We start from the raw sequence: 12271 nt of genomic DNA on the forward strand, positions 1-12271 counted from the left end.
TATCACAACTTAAAGGAACAGCCAATCTTTATTATTTACAACATGTTCTCATGAATTACAAAAGAGGGAACACTCCTTAACGCATCTGACGAAGCCGGTGCGGCCTTAAAACAGACTAGAAGGCTACAAGGACTTCGTGTTATGAGGCACCCTTCCTTATGGGAACAGGTGCACAAATCCCAAGTACAACATTGAGTCATGAGTGAAAAAGAGGAAAATACCTTATAACAAACAGTAATTATTGAAGGGATGCACAGATAATGTAGCCTCTAGAAATATCAGTGTCATTACCCTAGGAATACATTAGAGGAGAAAAGCCACGTTATCATCTCCGTAAGTGTGGGGAAAAGCATGTGGTAGACCTGCATGCTCCTCTATGAAAAGTTATCTACTAGGGAACACAGTGGCGTTTCCCTGGTCTCAGAGGGGTATTTATGGGTCAAAGGCACAAACTTCCAGCTGTAACATGAGTATGTTCTGGGGTCTAGCGTACAGCATGGGGACTATACACTCACTGTGTCTTTGAAAGTTGCTAAGAGAGTAGATCAGGGAAAATCAGGTTTTAGAAAGAGGTGAACCGTGCGCTACTATTCACGTAAACTCAGAGTACACCAAAGAATTCTGTGTATCGTTTGTGGATATAAACTTACGTTGTCAGCACATGGGAAGGATGCCCAACAACTTGGGACAGTGGTGTCCACAGGGGAAGGAGGGTAAGAATAGGATTGGGGGTCAGGGAAGGGACCCCAAAACTCTGATGATGGTAAAACAGATGTCTGTTATATCATTTTCTGTCCTTTTTTGTATGTTTTAAGTATGTCATAATTATGATTCTTTTTTAAAGAAAATGCATTGGTTTAATATCCTCAAAACATTAGCCTTGTCATAGATTCACGAAAGATGATATGATTTTTCTGTCTGGGAAACTCCAGAAAATTAACTGAAAAATACTCAAAACTAATAAGAAACAGTGGATATCCCTAGAGGTAAAATTATTGAGGTACTTTCACTTTCTAATCTACACTGTTTGAATTTTAAAATGATGAACATGTATTACTTTTATATTCAGAAAATACTAATGATATTTTCATTTTGAAAATTAAATAAAATGGAGGGGTAAAAAGTCAAAAAAACTAATAAAGTTCAGTAAGGTAGCAGCTTATAAAATAAATGTGGCAGCGATAAAAATTTATAAAGCAATATTGGAATAAAAATACAATGCAAGAAAGCAACCCAAATTATTAAACAACCAAAAAAATGTGCAGACATATGAAGAGAACCATAAAACTCCACATAAAAGGAGATTTGAATAAATGAGAAATGTACAGGAATGGGAGGAGTTGATATTTTGCAGATGTTTGTTCTCCCCAACGCCTGCATGCATACCCACCCTAGAAGCAAACTCGTTCTAATCATTCTACCTTTATAAACCAGCACTTTGTACTTCATAACAATTAATGAATGTACTTTCATATCACTAAGTATTTCACAGCAGTTCTTAATCTGAGCCACATGGACTTCTAGGGACTCTAGGGGGTCCTTAAACTCACTGAAATTAATGCAAACTTTTCTGGCCCTGGCCAGTGTTGTCCGGTAACTGAAAGGTTGTGGGTTCAATTCCCAGTCTGGGCACATGTCTAGGATGTGGGTTCCATCCCTGGTCCAAGCTCAGGTGAGGATAAAAAAAAAAACTTTTCTGCATATGTGCATTTTTCTGAAACGGTATCCATAGCTTTTAAGAGATCACCAAGTGGCTCATTGTGAAGAAAGACTGAGAACCCCTATTATTGACCTTTTCTTTCTCTCTCTCTCTCTCTCTCTCTTTTGGTAACAGCTTTACTAGATATAATTCACATACCACACAATCCACCCATTTAAAATGCACAATTAGTGCCTCCTGGTACATTTTCAAAGTTGGGCAACCATCACCACAATCAATTGTAGAACACTTCCTCACCCCCAAAAGAAGTCCAGACTGGTTATAATTTCCCAAACACCCATTGCTCCCAGCCCTCATCAACAACTCATGTACTTCGCCTCTACAGATTTGCCTTTTCTGGACATTGCATATAAATAAAATCGTACAATATGTAGTCCACTGTGAATGGCTTCTTTCCCTTAGCGTAGTGTGGCCAAGGTTCCTCCATATTGTACGTGTACTGCTGCTTCCTTTTTGAGGCTGAATAATATTCTGTTTTTCATTATTCATTCAACAGTTGGTGGACACTTGGGCCGTTTCCATTACGTGGCTGTTATGAACATTTTGATCATTTATGTGCATTTTTGTGTGAGCCTATTACACATCAACAACTATTAGCCATTTGTTTAGATTCGAATTTCTAAACCCTCTTTCATTCTCCACCCCACAAGGAGAAAACTTTAATTAATTTAAATAGTAAAATGAATTCACTTGGAATTATTTTAATTATTAAATTATTATGTCAATTCATGTTATAATGAATCAATTTGTTTAAATAACCAATTAAGTGATTAAGTGTAATTTTTTTCTTAACAAAAGAAATTAAGCACTAAGGAATAAAACTTATTTCTTAAGAGTTGAGCATTGGCGGGCCCCAGGGCATTGTAATATCTATTTTCCTCCCAAGAAACAATTTTGCCCCCCTGGGGCTGTTACAGCCACTGAGGGAAATGTACGCTTTGGAGCAGGGGTGTCAAACTCATTCTCACCAGAGGCCACATCAGTCTCGTGGTTGCCCTCAAAGGGCCAAATGTAATTTCAACTCCTTAACAGTTAAGAAGTGGTTACATTTATACAGTCCTAAAATTATTTCGGCCCGCTTTCCGCCACGGGGCTGTCATCCTTACTCCATTTTTTAGGAATGCTTCATATGTAAGAGAGCCTGGCTCTCTCTAATGTAAGTTGCAAATAACTTCCCCAGTTTGTAGTTTCTTGGGATTTAGCTTCTGATGGGTTTGGCCTTATAGATTTTTTTTAAAGTACTTGAATTTATCAATCTTTTTATGGCTTCTGGGTTTCAGTCATACTTAGAAAGGCCTTTGCCATTCCAAAATTATAGAAACATTGTTCTGTGGCTGTTTCATTTTTCGCGTTTAAACCTCTGACCCACCTAAAATTGATGTTGCTGTAAGGTACAAACTGGTGTGGACGAGAAAGGGGCTAAGCCTGGTAGGGGCAGGTGTGGCAGGCCTCACAAGCTCACACAGGCCACTGAACATAAAAATTCCTGACTAAAGGCAAGTTGTGGCAGGTGGTCACATCCTAGACCTCCAGCCTCCCTGACAAAAGTCCATCTTTACCTGAAGTAAGCCTGTCTATCGTCTTTTTGCATCTACGATAACACAGCTTTGGAACGTCACAGTAACCCCGTTTCCAGACCCCTCAGGGCCTAGCCTCCCACCAGAGCATGGACCAGAGCCCCTCATTGTTATTTGGTCCCCGAGTACCATCTCCATGTGCTATAAAGGTTCATCATTAACTACCCTGTACCCACCGACAACTGTTTCTCTATTTGCTTTTTTATCCAATCCCAGAGATTTCCCCACTTCGCCTTCTCCCACCCCCTCGATCTCCCACCTGTGGGTCTCACGTGACCCTCCCCAGGTCTCCTCCTTTGATTCTGCATAAAACAAGCTGCGAAACTGCCCTTCTCTGGAGCGTTTGCTCAGTCCACTGGGATTTTGCTCCCCTGCAATTGTCGTTAGTCCGACTCTAATAAACTCCCCAAAATTCTAAGTCTGGATGTTTCTTATGTCCACGTTAGGGAGTGAACTTTTTTCCCCACCAGATGACTTTCCAACGATCGATCTCAAGACGTACTGTCGGACGATCAACCGTTCCTTCCTGCAGGGACACAAGATGCCCTTTCTATCACACACTAAATTGCTGAGCATGTTTGGGTCCAATGCCGAACTTTCAGTCTGCGCCACCGCTCGACCTACTGGAGGCCTACACCGTGCGCTGCTGTTTTGCATCCTGTTCCCCCCCAGTTTCTTGACATTTAAAAACCTGGTTTCCTAGTTTGATGGCTCATTTCTATCTGAACTTTAGAATCACCATCGCCTGGTTTCATTAAGTAATACTGTTGGCATTTGGGTAAGACCCCATTACACTGTAAATTAATTTAAAAAGAACTGCCATCTTTATTTTGAGTCTTCCACCCTGGAACACGAAATAACTTTCCACTTCTAAAGTCATCATTTGTGATGCTCGGTATTTCGACATTTCATTCATACAGATATCACACATTTCTTATTTTGATAAAACACTATGGTAAGCGTCAAGAATGTGTATATACAGGTTATATGTACACAGGCATTCTCGATACTTCTTTCACTTTTGTACCCAACCACGTCACGGAGCTATCTTTTTTTTTTTTAATTTTTCAGAGCTATCTTATTTTAATAATGGCTTTTCAGTGGAATCTCCTGGGTCTTACAGCTGTACAATTATATCATCTCATCTATACCCACTGCAAATAAAGATAATTTAATGTCCCACTTTCTTATTTTCATACCTCTAATATCTTTCTTTAATTACACTGGTTATTTCTTTTAGAACAATGCTAAATAATAGTCCAATAATGATATTGGATGTTTTTGTTTTATCCTGACTTTAATGGGAATGCTTTTAGTGTTTTTCCCATTAAGCATAATGCTGGCTTATGGGTTAAGATGAATCTACTTTATATGTTAAAGAAATAACTATCTCTTCCTATTTTATTAAATGTTTTAAAAATTAAGACTAGATATTGAATTTTGTCAAATGCCTTTTCAGTGTTCATGAAGATGATCTTATGATCTCTCTCCTTAGACCTCTTACCATGATAAATTACGTTAATAGATATTTTCCCAACATTATGAAATTCTTCAAACACACCAAAGTTGAAATAATGTTACACTGAACAAGCACGTACATACCACCTACATTCTACCACGAGTTGCTACCCTTGCTTTGCCACATGACAGATCGTAGGTTTTAAAAGATCTTAACTGATTCTATTTGAAAATATCAAACCATTATTGCATGACTGTCCACTGGTCACAGTGTATTAGTTTTGTTTTTAAGCAAATTTGGACTTATTGTCTCATTATTTATAAATGTATGTACATGTGATGTGGATGTATATCTGTATGTCTTTGTGTCACAAAAACAATGTAAACAGTTAAAAAAATTTAGGCACTAAAAATTCTAGTAGCATTGGAATTATTTGTCCCTCAAAAGCTGGTAGAATTCCCCTGTGAAACTGTTTGGGATGGGTTATTTTTTCAAGAAAGTGGGTACATCTCTAAGAGCATTTTCTATTATTTCCTCTCTGGTAATTTGGCTATTTATTATTTCTTTCTCTTCTTGAGTCAGTTTTGTTAAATTATTTTTTCCTAATAGAAGTATCAATTTCTTCTAGTGGTCAAATGTATTTCCATAAAGTTGAACAAAGTGTCCTTTACCGTGCTTGTAATTGCCTCTGCATTTAGTTTCCGGTTGTCATGGCTATATTGTGTATTTTTACCTTCTCATTTTTGATTCCTTTACCAAACTACTGACACACTCTACTTGCCCTGCCAAGAACCAGCGTCTGGAGTTAGTAGTGCTCTTTTTTCCTCTTTTCTAATTCATGGGTGTCTGCTTTCCCCTTTATGACTCCTTCCTTTGGATTTTTGAAGTTTTATTCTTTCTAACCTCTTGGGTTAAACATGATACATTTTGTTCATTTGTACTTAATTATTAATATGCTTCGCAAAGGCTATGGATTTTCCTCGGATCACTATTCTATCTCATAGGTCTAATATTTAGGATTCTTGTCATCACTCTTTTTAAAATATTTTGAAGTGTGGGGTTTGATTTCTTCTTGACCTAAGAATTGTTTGAAAGTTCTAAATTTTATAGTCAGATTTTTTTTTTTTTTGCATTGGGGTATAGTTATCAATGTTTAGCTTTACTACATTGTGATCAGAGAACACGGTCTCACTGTTCCCACCTTTGTTTTCCTTTTGAATCAATATATGGTCAATTCTGTGAACCAGCAGGAGCGCTTAGAAGGCCTGCGGAGGCACCATGTTGAACAGTTAGTCAGTGTTGTTATAGATTAGACTTAACTCATTCATTGTATTTTTAGGTGTTTTATATTATTACTTTTTAATATGTCATAAACTTAGGTGAGTCTGAGCTTCCTGCTACTCATCTGTCTCTATGTGCTTCTTCTTGTAGCTCCTGTTGCTAAGTGCCCAGATATGCGTAACTGTGTTTTCATTATGTATTGGAGTATTTGACATAAACTGTTTACCTTTGTCTTTTTTATGGCTGAGAACACCATTGAATCACAACTATTTAGTTACATTATATTGCAAGGTATTCAGGTTTTCCTAATTTTTCTCTAATGTGAAGGAATCCTATTAGCTGGAAAAGTGAAATGGTATTTCATTGCCATTTTGATTCTCAGTGCTGAGATTTTTTGATCGTTTGCATTCATCTATTAATGAATTCTTAATGTTTCCGATAGGCAAAAACTGGAGATAACCGAGATGTTCAACAACAGGTGAGATTTATAAATGCTGGTATATTAATAGAATGAAATAATACTTATCATTTATTGTACTTTACATACATTATATCATTTTATTCCAATACAGTCCCATAAGGTCATTATTACCACTTTGAATTGACTCTAAGATTAAATTTTTATATATCAACATACCTAAAATTGATTGCTTATGTGTCCATTTTTTTAATTTAATTTTTTTCACAATTTTTATTGTTGTTTAAGTACAGTTGTCTCCATTTTATGTGTCATAGTTTAATCGGCAGGGTTTTTTTTTTTAATTTCTCAGTGGCAAAAAAAAGGTAATTCTTACAATTAATGGCACGTTAGGCTTAATGGAGTATGTTATTTCCTCTGTTTCATAGGTGACAGTACTGAAGTTCAAAGATGTTAAGTGATTTGTCCAAGGTCAGCCAACTTAAAAACCCCTGGAAGCACGTAGATCAAAATGTTGAAATGATTCTCACTCGGTGGAAGAATTATAATTCATTTTTTCCTTTCGTTCATCCATGAGTACTTCAATATATACAATGTAACTCTTACAAAAATTTAAAAAATTACTTTAAAAGATGGAATAAAGCTATCCAGTACACAATGTTCATCAAAATAAACCCTACATAGGTTAAAGAATTCAATATAGAAAACGAGAGGATTCTAGCCAGAGTGAGACTGTGGCAGCAGTTTTTTTAAATTAACACAAAACATTTTCTGAAAATCAAAAGAGCAGCAAAAGAAAAAAACAAAACAGATAATCTCTTCAACAAAACTTGGTGATGAAGATTCTCCATCACTCCAGGGTGCGGGCAGATGGGGCTGAAGTACTGAGTACCAGGAAGTACAGGACAGATGGCAGCTGTGAATCTGGTGCACCAGGCATTGGAGGTGGACTCCTGATGGTTTTAGAGCCCCCAGCCCTCTACAACAGTTGCACACCCAAACGAGAATACTCTGTCCTGGGTGGGCTCCGGGCAGGCAGGTATGAGAATCAGTGACAAAACCGGGTTGTGTGCCCTCCCCAGACTGCAGAAAGCTGGTGCCCAGGGCAGAGTGGATGCCACTGGGCTCTGATCCTCAGGGGTTTCATAGACACCCAGAGGAAACGCACTGCCTGAGAGAAAACTGCTAGAAGCAGAAAACAAACTGCACAAGGAAGGACCACTGGCGGGGGTGGGAAGTGAGAGAAAATGTTCAGATAATAGGGACGGGGTGGTTGAGAGGAGGCAGATTTTGCTGTCTTATAACAGCAAATACGAAGTCTAAAGCAGAGCAGTCTAATGGAGTGTATTTCCACAAACGTAAGCCACGCACGTTACATTTTCTAGTAGCCACGTTAAAGAAGTCATTGAAGACATGTAAAATTAATTTTAGTAATGTATTTTATTTACTCCACTCAAAACATTATTCCAACATGTAATCAGTATGAATTATTAATGAGCTATCATACTTTTTTCATACTAAGTCTTTGAACTCTGGTGTGTATTTAACATCTCAACTCAGATTCCACGTATTTCGAGTGTGCCATCACTGCAGGGGGCTAGTGGCTACCCTACTGGACAGTGAAAATCTAAAGATTAAGAGCACTGCCTTAAAGGGTAAGACCCACAGAGCAATAGGAACCCAGGGATGGAGGCAGTAAGACTTGATTCAGGCTTAGTTCTGAGAAGCGAGAAAACAGTTACACAGAGAAAGCACCACATGAGTATTTCATAGCAATAACAGAAAATGTAGGGAAAGCCACCTGGCCCATTTCTGCCCCTTCCACAGCAACCTTCTCCCAAGAATTGAGGGAAAAAAATCCTTTTTTTATTCAAGAAATGAAGAGAATACGATATAAATTCAAGCAAAGGTTTTTTTTACAAGGGGAAAAAAAGATGCAACCTGATAGAATTGGAAAACATAGAAAAAACAATTCAGAAATAAGGGTTAAATTAGAAGGAACACAAGGGTGAGTAAACACCTCGATGGGAACAGTAAGGAAAACAGGCTGTATAGACCAGAGAAGTGAAGAAAATCAAGAAGAAATGAAGAAAGAGATAAAAAGGACTTGAGAGAAAGTGACAGATATAGAAGTTAGGAAAAGGAAATCCAACATATGTACAATTGAAGGGCCTAAAGAATAAAGCCTAAACACTAAAACAGGATAAATATTTAAAAACTGAATTAAAAATATTTCCTGACCTATAAGATCTTAATCTAAACATTGAAAGGGCATACTCCCATGAGAAGTAACCTAAATGGCCAACACTGACACTTAGCTTAGTGATATTATTACTTAAAGGTAAAATAAAAGTCCTTTTGGCATTTAAGTTATGTCTAATTTACTTCTAAGAAAAACAAAATCAGGAAGACATCAAAAGTCTAGAGAGTATCATTTTATGTTTTAAAAATGAAGCAACATTTTAAAGATAGCTAATGGGTGGGAAATGGGCTAAAGATTTTGCACCCAGGCAAACTCAAACCTAAAGGCTACCAACCAACCAGTTATGAACACGTAAGACCCATGGACCGCGGGTCCACCCGCATTCTGTGCTCCTCGGCCGTCTCAAACAGCAGGGCACCGTGGCAGACAAACACACTGCGCACATCTCCTCTGCTCAGGCACGTGCTCTCTGGTTCCACCAGACTTGACTTACAAAACCCAAGTTCAAAGACAAAATTATTAAGAATCTCAAGACTGCAAAAGCAGAGCAATAAGCCAAGTGTGGACTCCTTTGGATTGCAGGGTCCCGGAGGTGCCTGATGTCTGGTAAGGCCGAATCTCTTCCAACTTGTCCCCCCACGCTGCTCTCTCTTCCTACAACCCGTTCTCCATACTCCAGTCAGCGGCATTCCTAAAACGATGACTAAGCATGCCCGGCTCCTGCTCACACTGCTTCCCACCATTCCCTCCATCCTCACGAGAATATTCATGATTGCTAAGACGGGTTACCTGGAACAGCCACCTTTCTCCTCTACCATCCCATCCTCCTCGCCCTGGCCAAACCAAACCCCAAGCATCACATGCCCCAGACTGAATCCCAGTTCTGCATCTCACCTCCCAAATTGCTCCTTTTCCGCTTTTCCTGTCTCAGGAACCAGCACTTCTGTCTCATCCTTGTCCCCTCTTCTCTCTCAACACCCCACCCCCATTCAGTCTGCTCTGTCTTCAGGAAGCATCGCTGGACCCTTCTCTTGTCAGCGTCCGTGACACTCTTGCCCATTTGTCCTTCCTTTTCCTCTGCCTTGCAGTCTTCCACTCTAGAAGCAACCTTACTCCTTCTTGCTCAAACCCAGCAAGGAATCCTTCAAGGGAGATTGCCACAGCCACCAAAACAGGTGCCTCTGAGAAATCAAGGTCTCCAACCTCACAGGGGCACACAGTTCCTCCCTTGTGTCTTCTAGGAGGACCCAGGCTAGCTTCCCTGTCTACAATTACCATCTCACTAGAAATTCACAATTAAAAGATCGCTACAGTGTCCCACATGCTTGCAAACTTTAATAGCTATCATTTACATAGCATTTGCCATAAGCAGGCATGTGCCGAGGTGGTCTTTCCATGAGCTAATACTGTTATAGAAATTTTACAAACTGAGGCACCGAGAGGTAAAGTAACTTGCCCAAGGCCTAACAGCTAGTGAGGAGTACAGCAGGGATTCAAACCCAGGTAGACAGGCTCCAGGGCCCCTAAACTTTACCACCTATAACATGGTGCTTTGAAATTGAGAAAGTGTTTTGAGCAAATGATAATAGGCCATGTCAAGACTATGGCCAGGGCTGAGAACAATAGTTGGTGAGAAATTTATGGCATCAAATAAATGTATTTATTTATCAAGAAATAAGAAAATGAAAAATAACAAAACAATACAAATCAGATCAGGAAAGCAATCATAAAGACATTAATCAATGAAACAGTGAAGAAGAAGAATAGAGAAAATTAACAAAACCAAAAGTTTGTTCTAGAAAAAAAATCTAAAATGAGAAGTTAATACTAAAAGACTATTGTAAAGAGCTAGATGCTAACAAATTTAAGAACCTACGTGAACTGCTTAAACAGAAAAATATAAAAATGTCAAAATTTGTGCAAGAGGAAGTATAACTTGACCAGACATATCAATAACCTTGAATGGACAAATAAATATTAAAGACTTTTTTTTTCTTTCCCTCCATCCCCCCAAACACTTAGACCCAGCTGGTTTTAGATGATGCCACATGTATATTCTACTAAACTTCTAAGGAACAGTTATTCTCTGATTTATTCAAGTTGTGCTAGAAAATAAAATTTAAAAAAGCTAATTTTGTGAGGCTAAAATAATCCTGCCTCCACAACCAGATAGGAACTACGCAAAAAAAAGGAAAAATGAAATATGTCACAAAAGCAACAGAAATTAAATGGTATCTGAGAATTAAACCAAGAACATGTAAGACCTCTATGAACTGAATTTTTAAAGTTCAATAATTGACAACCCCTGGATAGGGTGACTTCATATTGTAACCAAGTCACCTCTCCCCGGATTAATTCACAAATTCACTGCAACCCCAGCCATGAGTTCAGTTATATGTGTACATATGTGTGTATTTTCTTTAGAGAAAGAAACTTGGTAAATCTGTTCTACAAACTACATGGAGTAACGGAAGTAAACTTTAAACTTAAAAAAAAAGGAATGAAGTGAGGAGACTTTTCCTACTCACTACAAAGCCATAGTAATAAAAAAAAAAACAAAAACTGTAGCAATGGAACAAAATGGAAAAGTCAAGACCCCCCTCTGTATCTGTGGGAACTTGCTAGGATAAAGGAAGTGCGCTAGAAATCGACGGGAAAACAATGAGCTGTTTTGAACAACAGTGAAAACGGCTCAGTCTACTAAGAAAACTATTACTGGATCCCTGTTTGGCCTCATGTGAAGGGGCACTGTAGGTGAATTACAGATCTCGGTGTGAATGTTAAGAGTCAGAGGGTTAATAGAAACAAACGTTGGTAAGATTATCTTTGGGCTTAGGAAAAGGCAAGGAGGCTTGCTTATTTAACAAAACTTTAAAAGCACAAATCATAATGCACAAATTTACTGAATTCGATTACATCAGAAATAAGAAGTCGTGTTTAATTTTTTTAAAAATGGGCCAATTAAGAGCCAGATGATAGGATTGAGATTTTTTTCAAAGTCTGAAAGTGACAAGGGGTTAACATCTAGAATATACAAGGAACTCTGTAAAGCAACAAGAAGAGAACATCAACTCCAATAGACAAATGGGCAAATGATATGACAGGCAATTTACAGAAAAGGAAACCCCAAAAGCTAATAAGCACATGAAGTGATGCTCAAACTCATTAGTCGTCAAAGAAATGCAAATTAAAATGGAATCGCACTTTACGCCTTTAGACAGGCAAAGACTAGAACCCTGGGTGATACCAATTAATGGCAGAAATGAGGAAGATAGGCTCCCTCACACATGGCCGATGGGGAGTGTAAATCGGTAAAGCCTGTTTGGAGAGTGATCCCAGAGTACTTATACAAATTAAGCACACACACACACACACACACACACACACACACACGGACCCAGAGAAATTCTAACACGTGCACAACGTGAAATCTACAAGGATATATGTGCATGCACAACGTGAAATCTACAAGGATGTGCGTGTGCACAATGTGAAATCTACAAGGATGTATGTGCATGCACAACGTGAAATCTACAAGGATATATGCGAGTGCACAACGTGAAATCTACAAGGATGTGTGCGGCAGGTTCGTTGGAGGAGGAGAGAGATAGCA

This window comes from Desmodus rotundus, chromosome 1, assembly GCF_022682495.2.
Source record: "Desmodus rotundus isolate HL8 chromosome 1, HLdesRot8A.1, whole genome shotgun sequence".
NCBI lineage: Eukaryota > Metazoa > Chordata > Mammalia > Chiroptera > Phyllostomidae > Desmodus > Desmodus rotundus.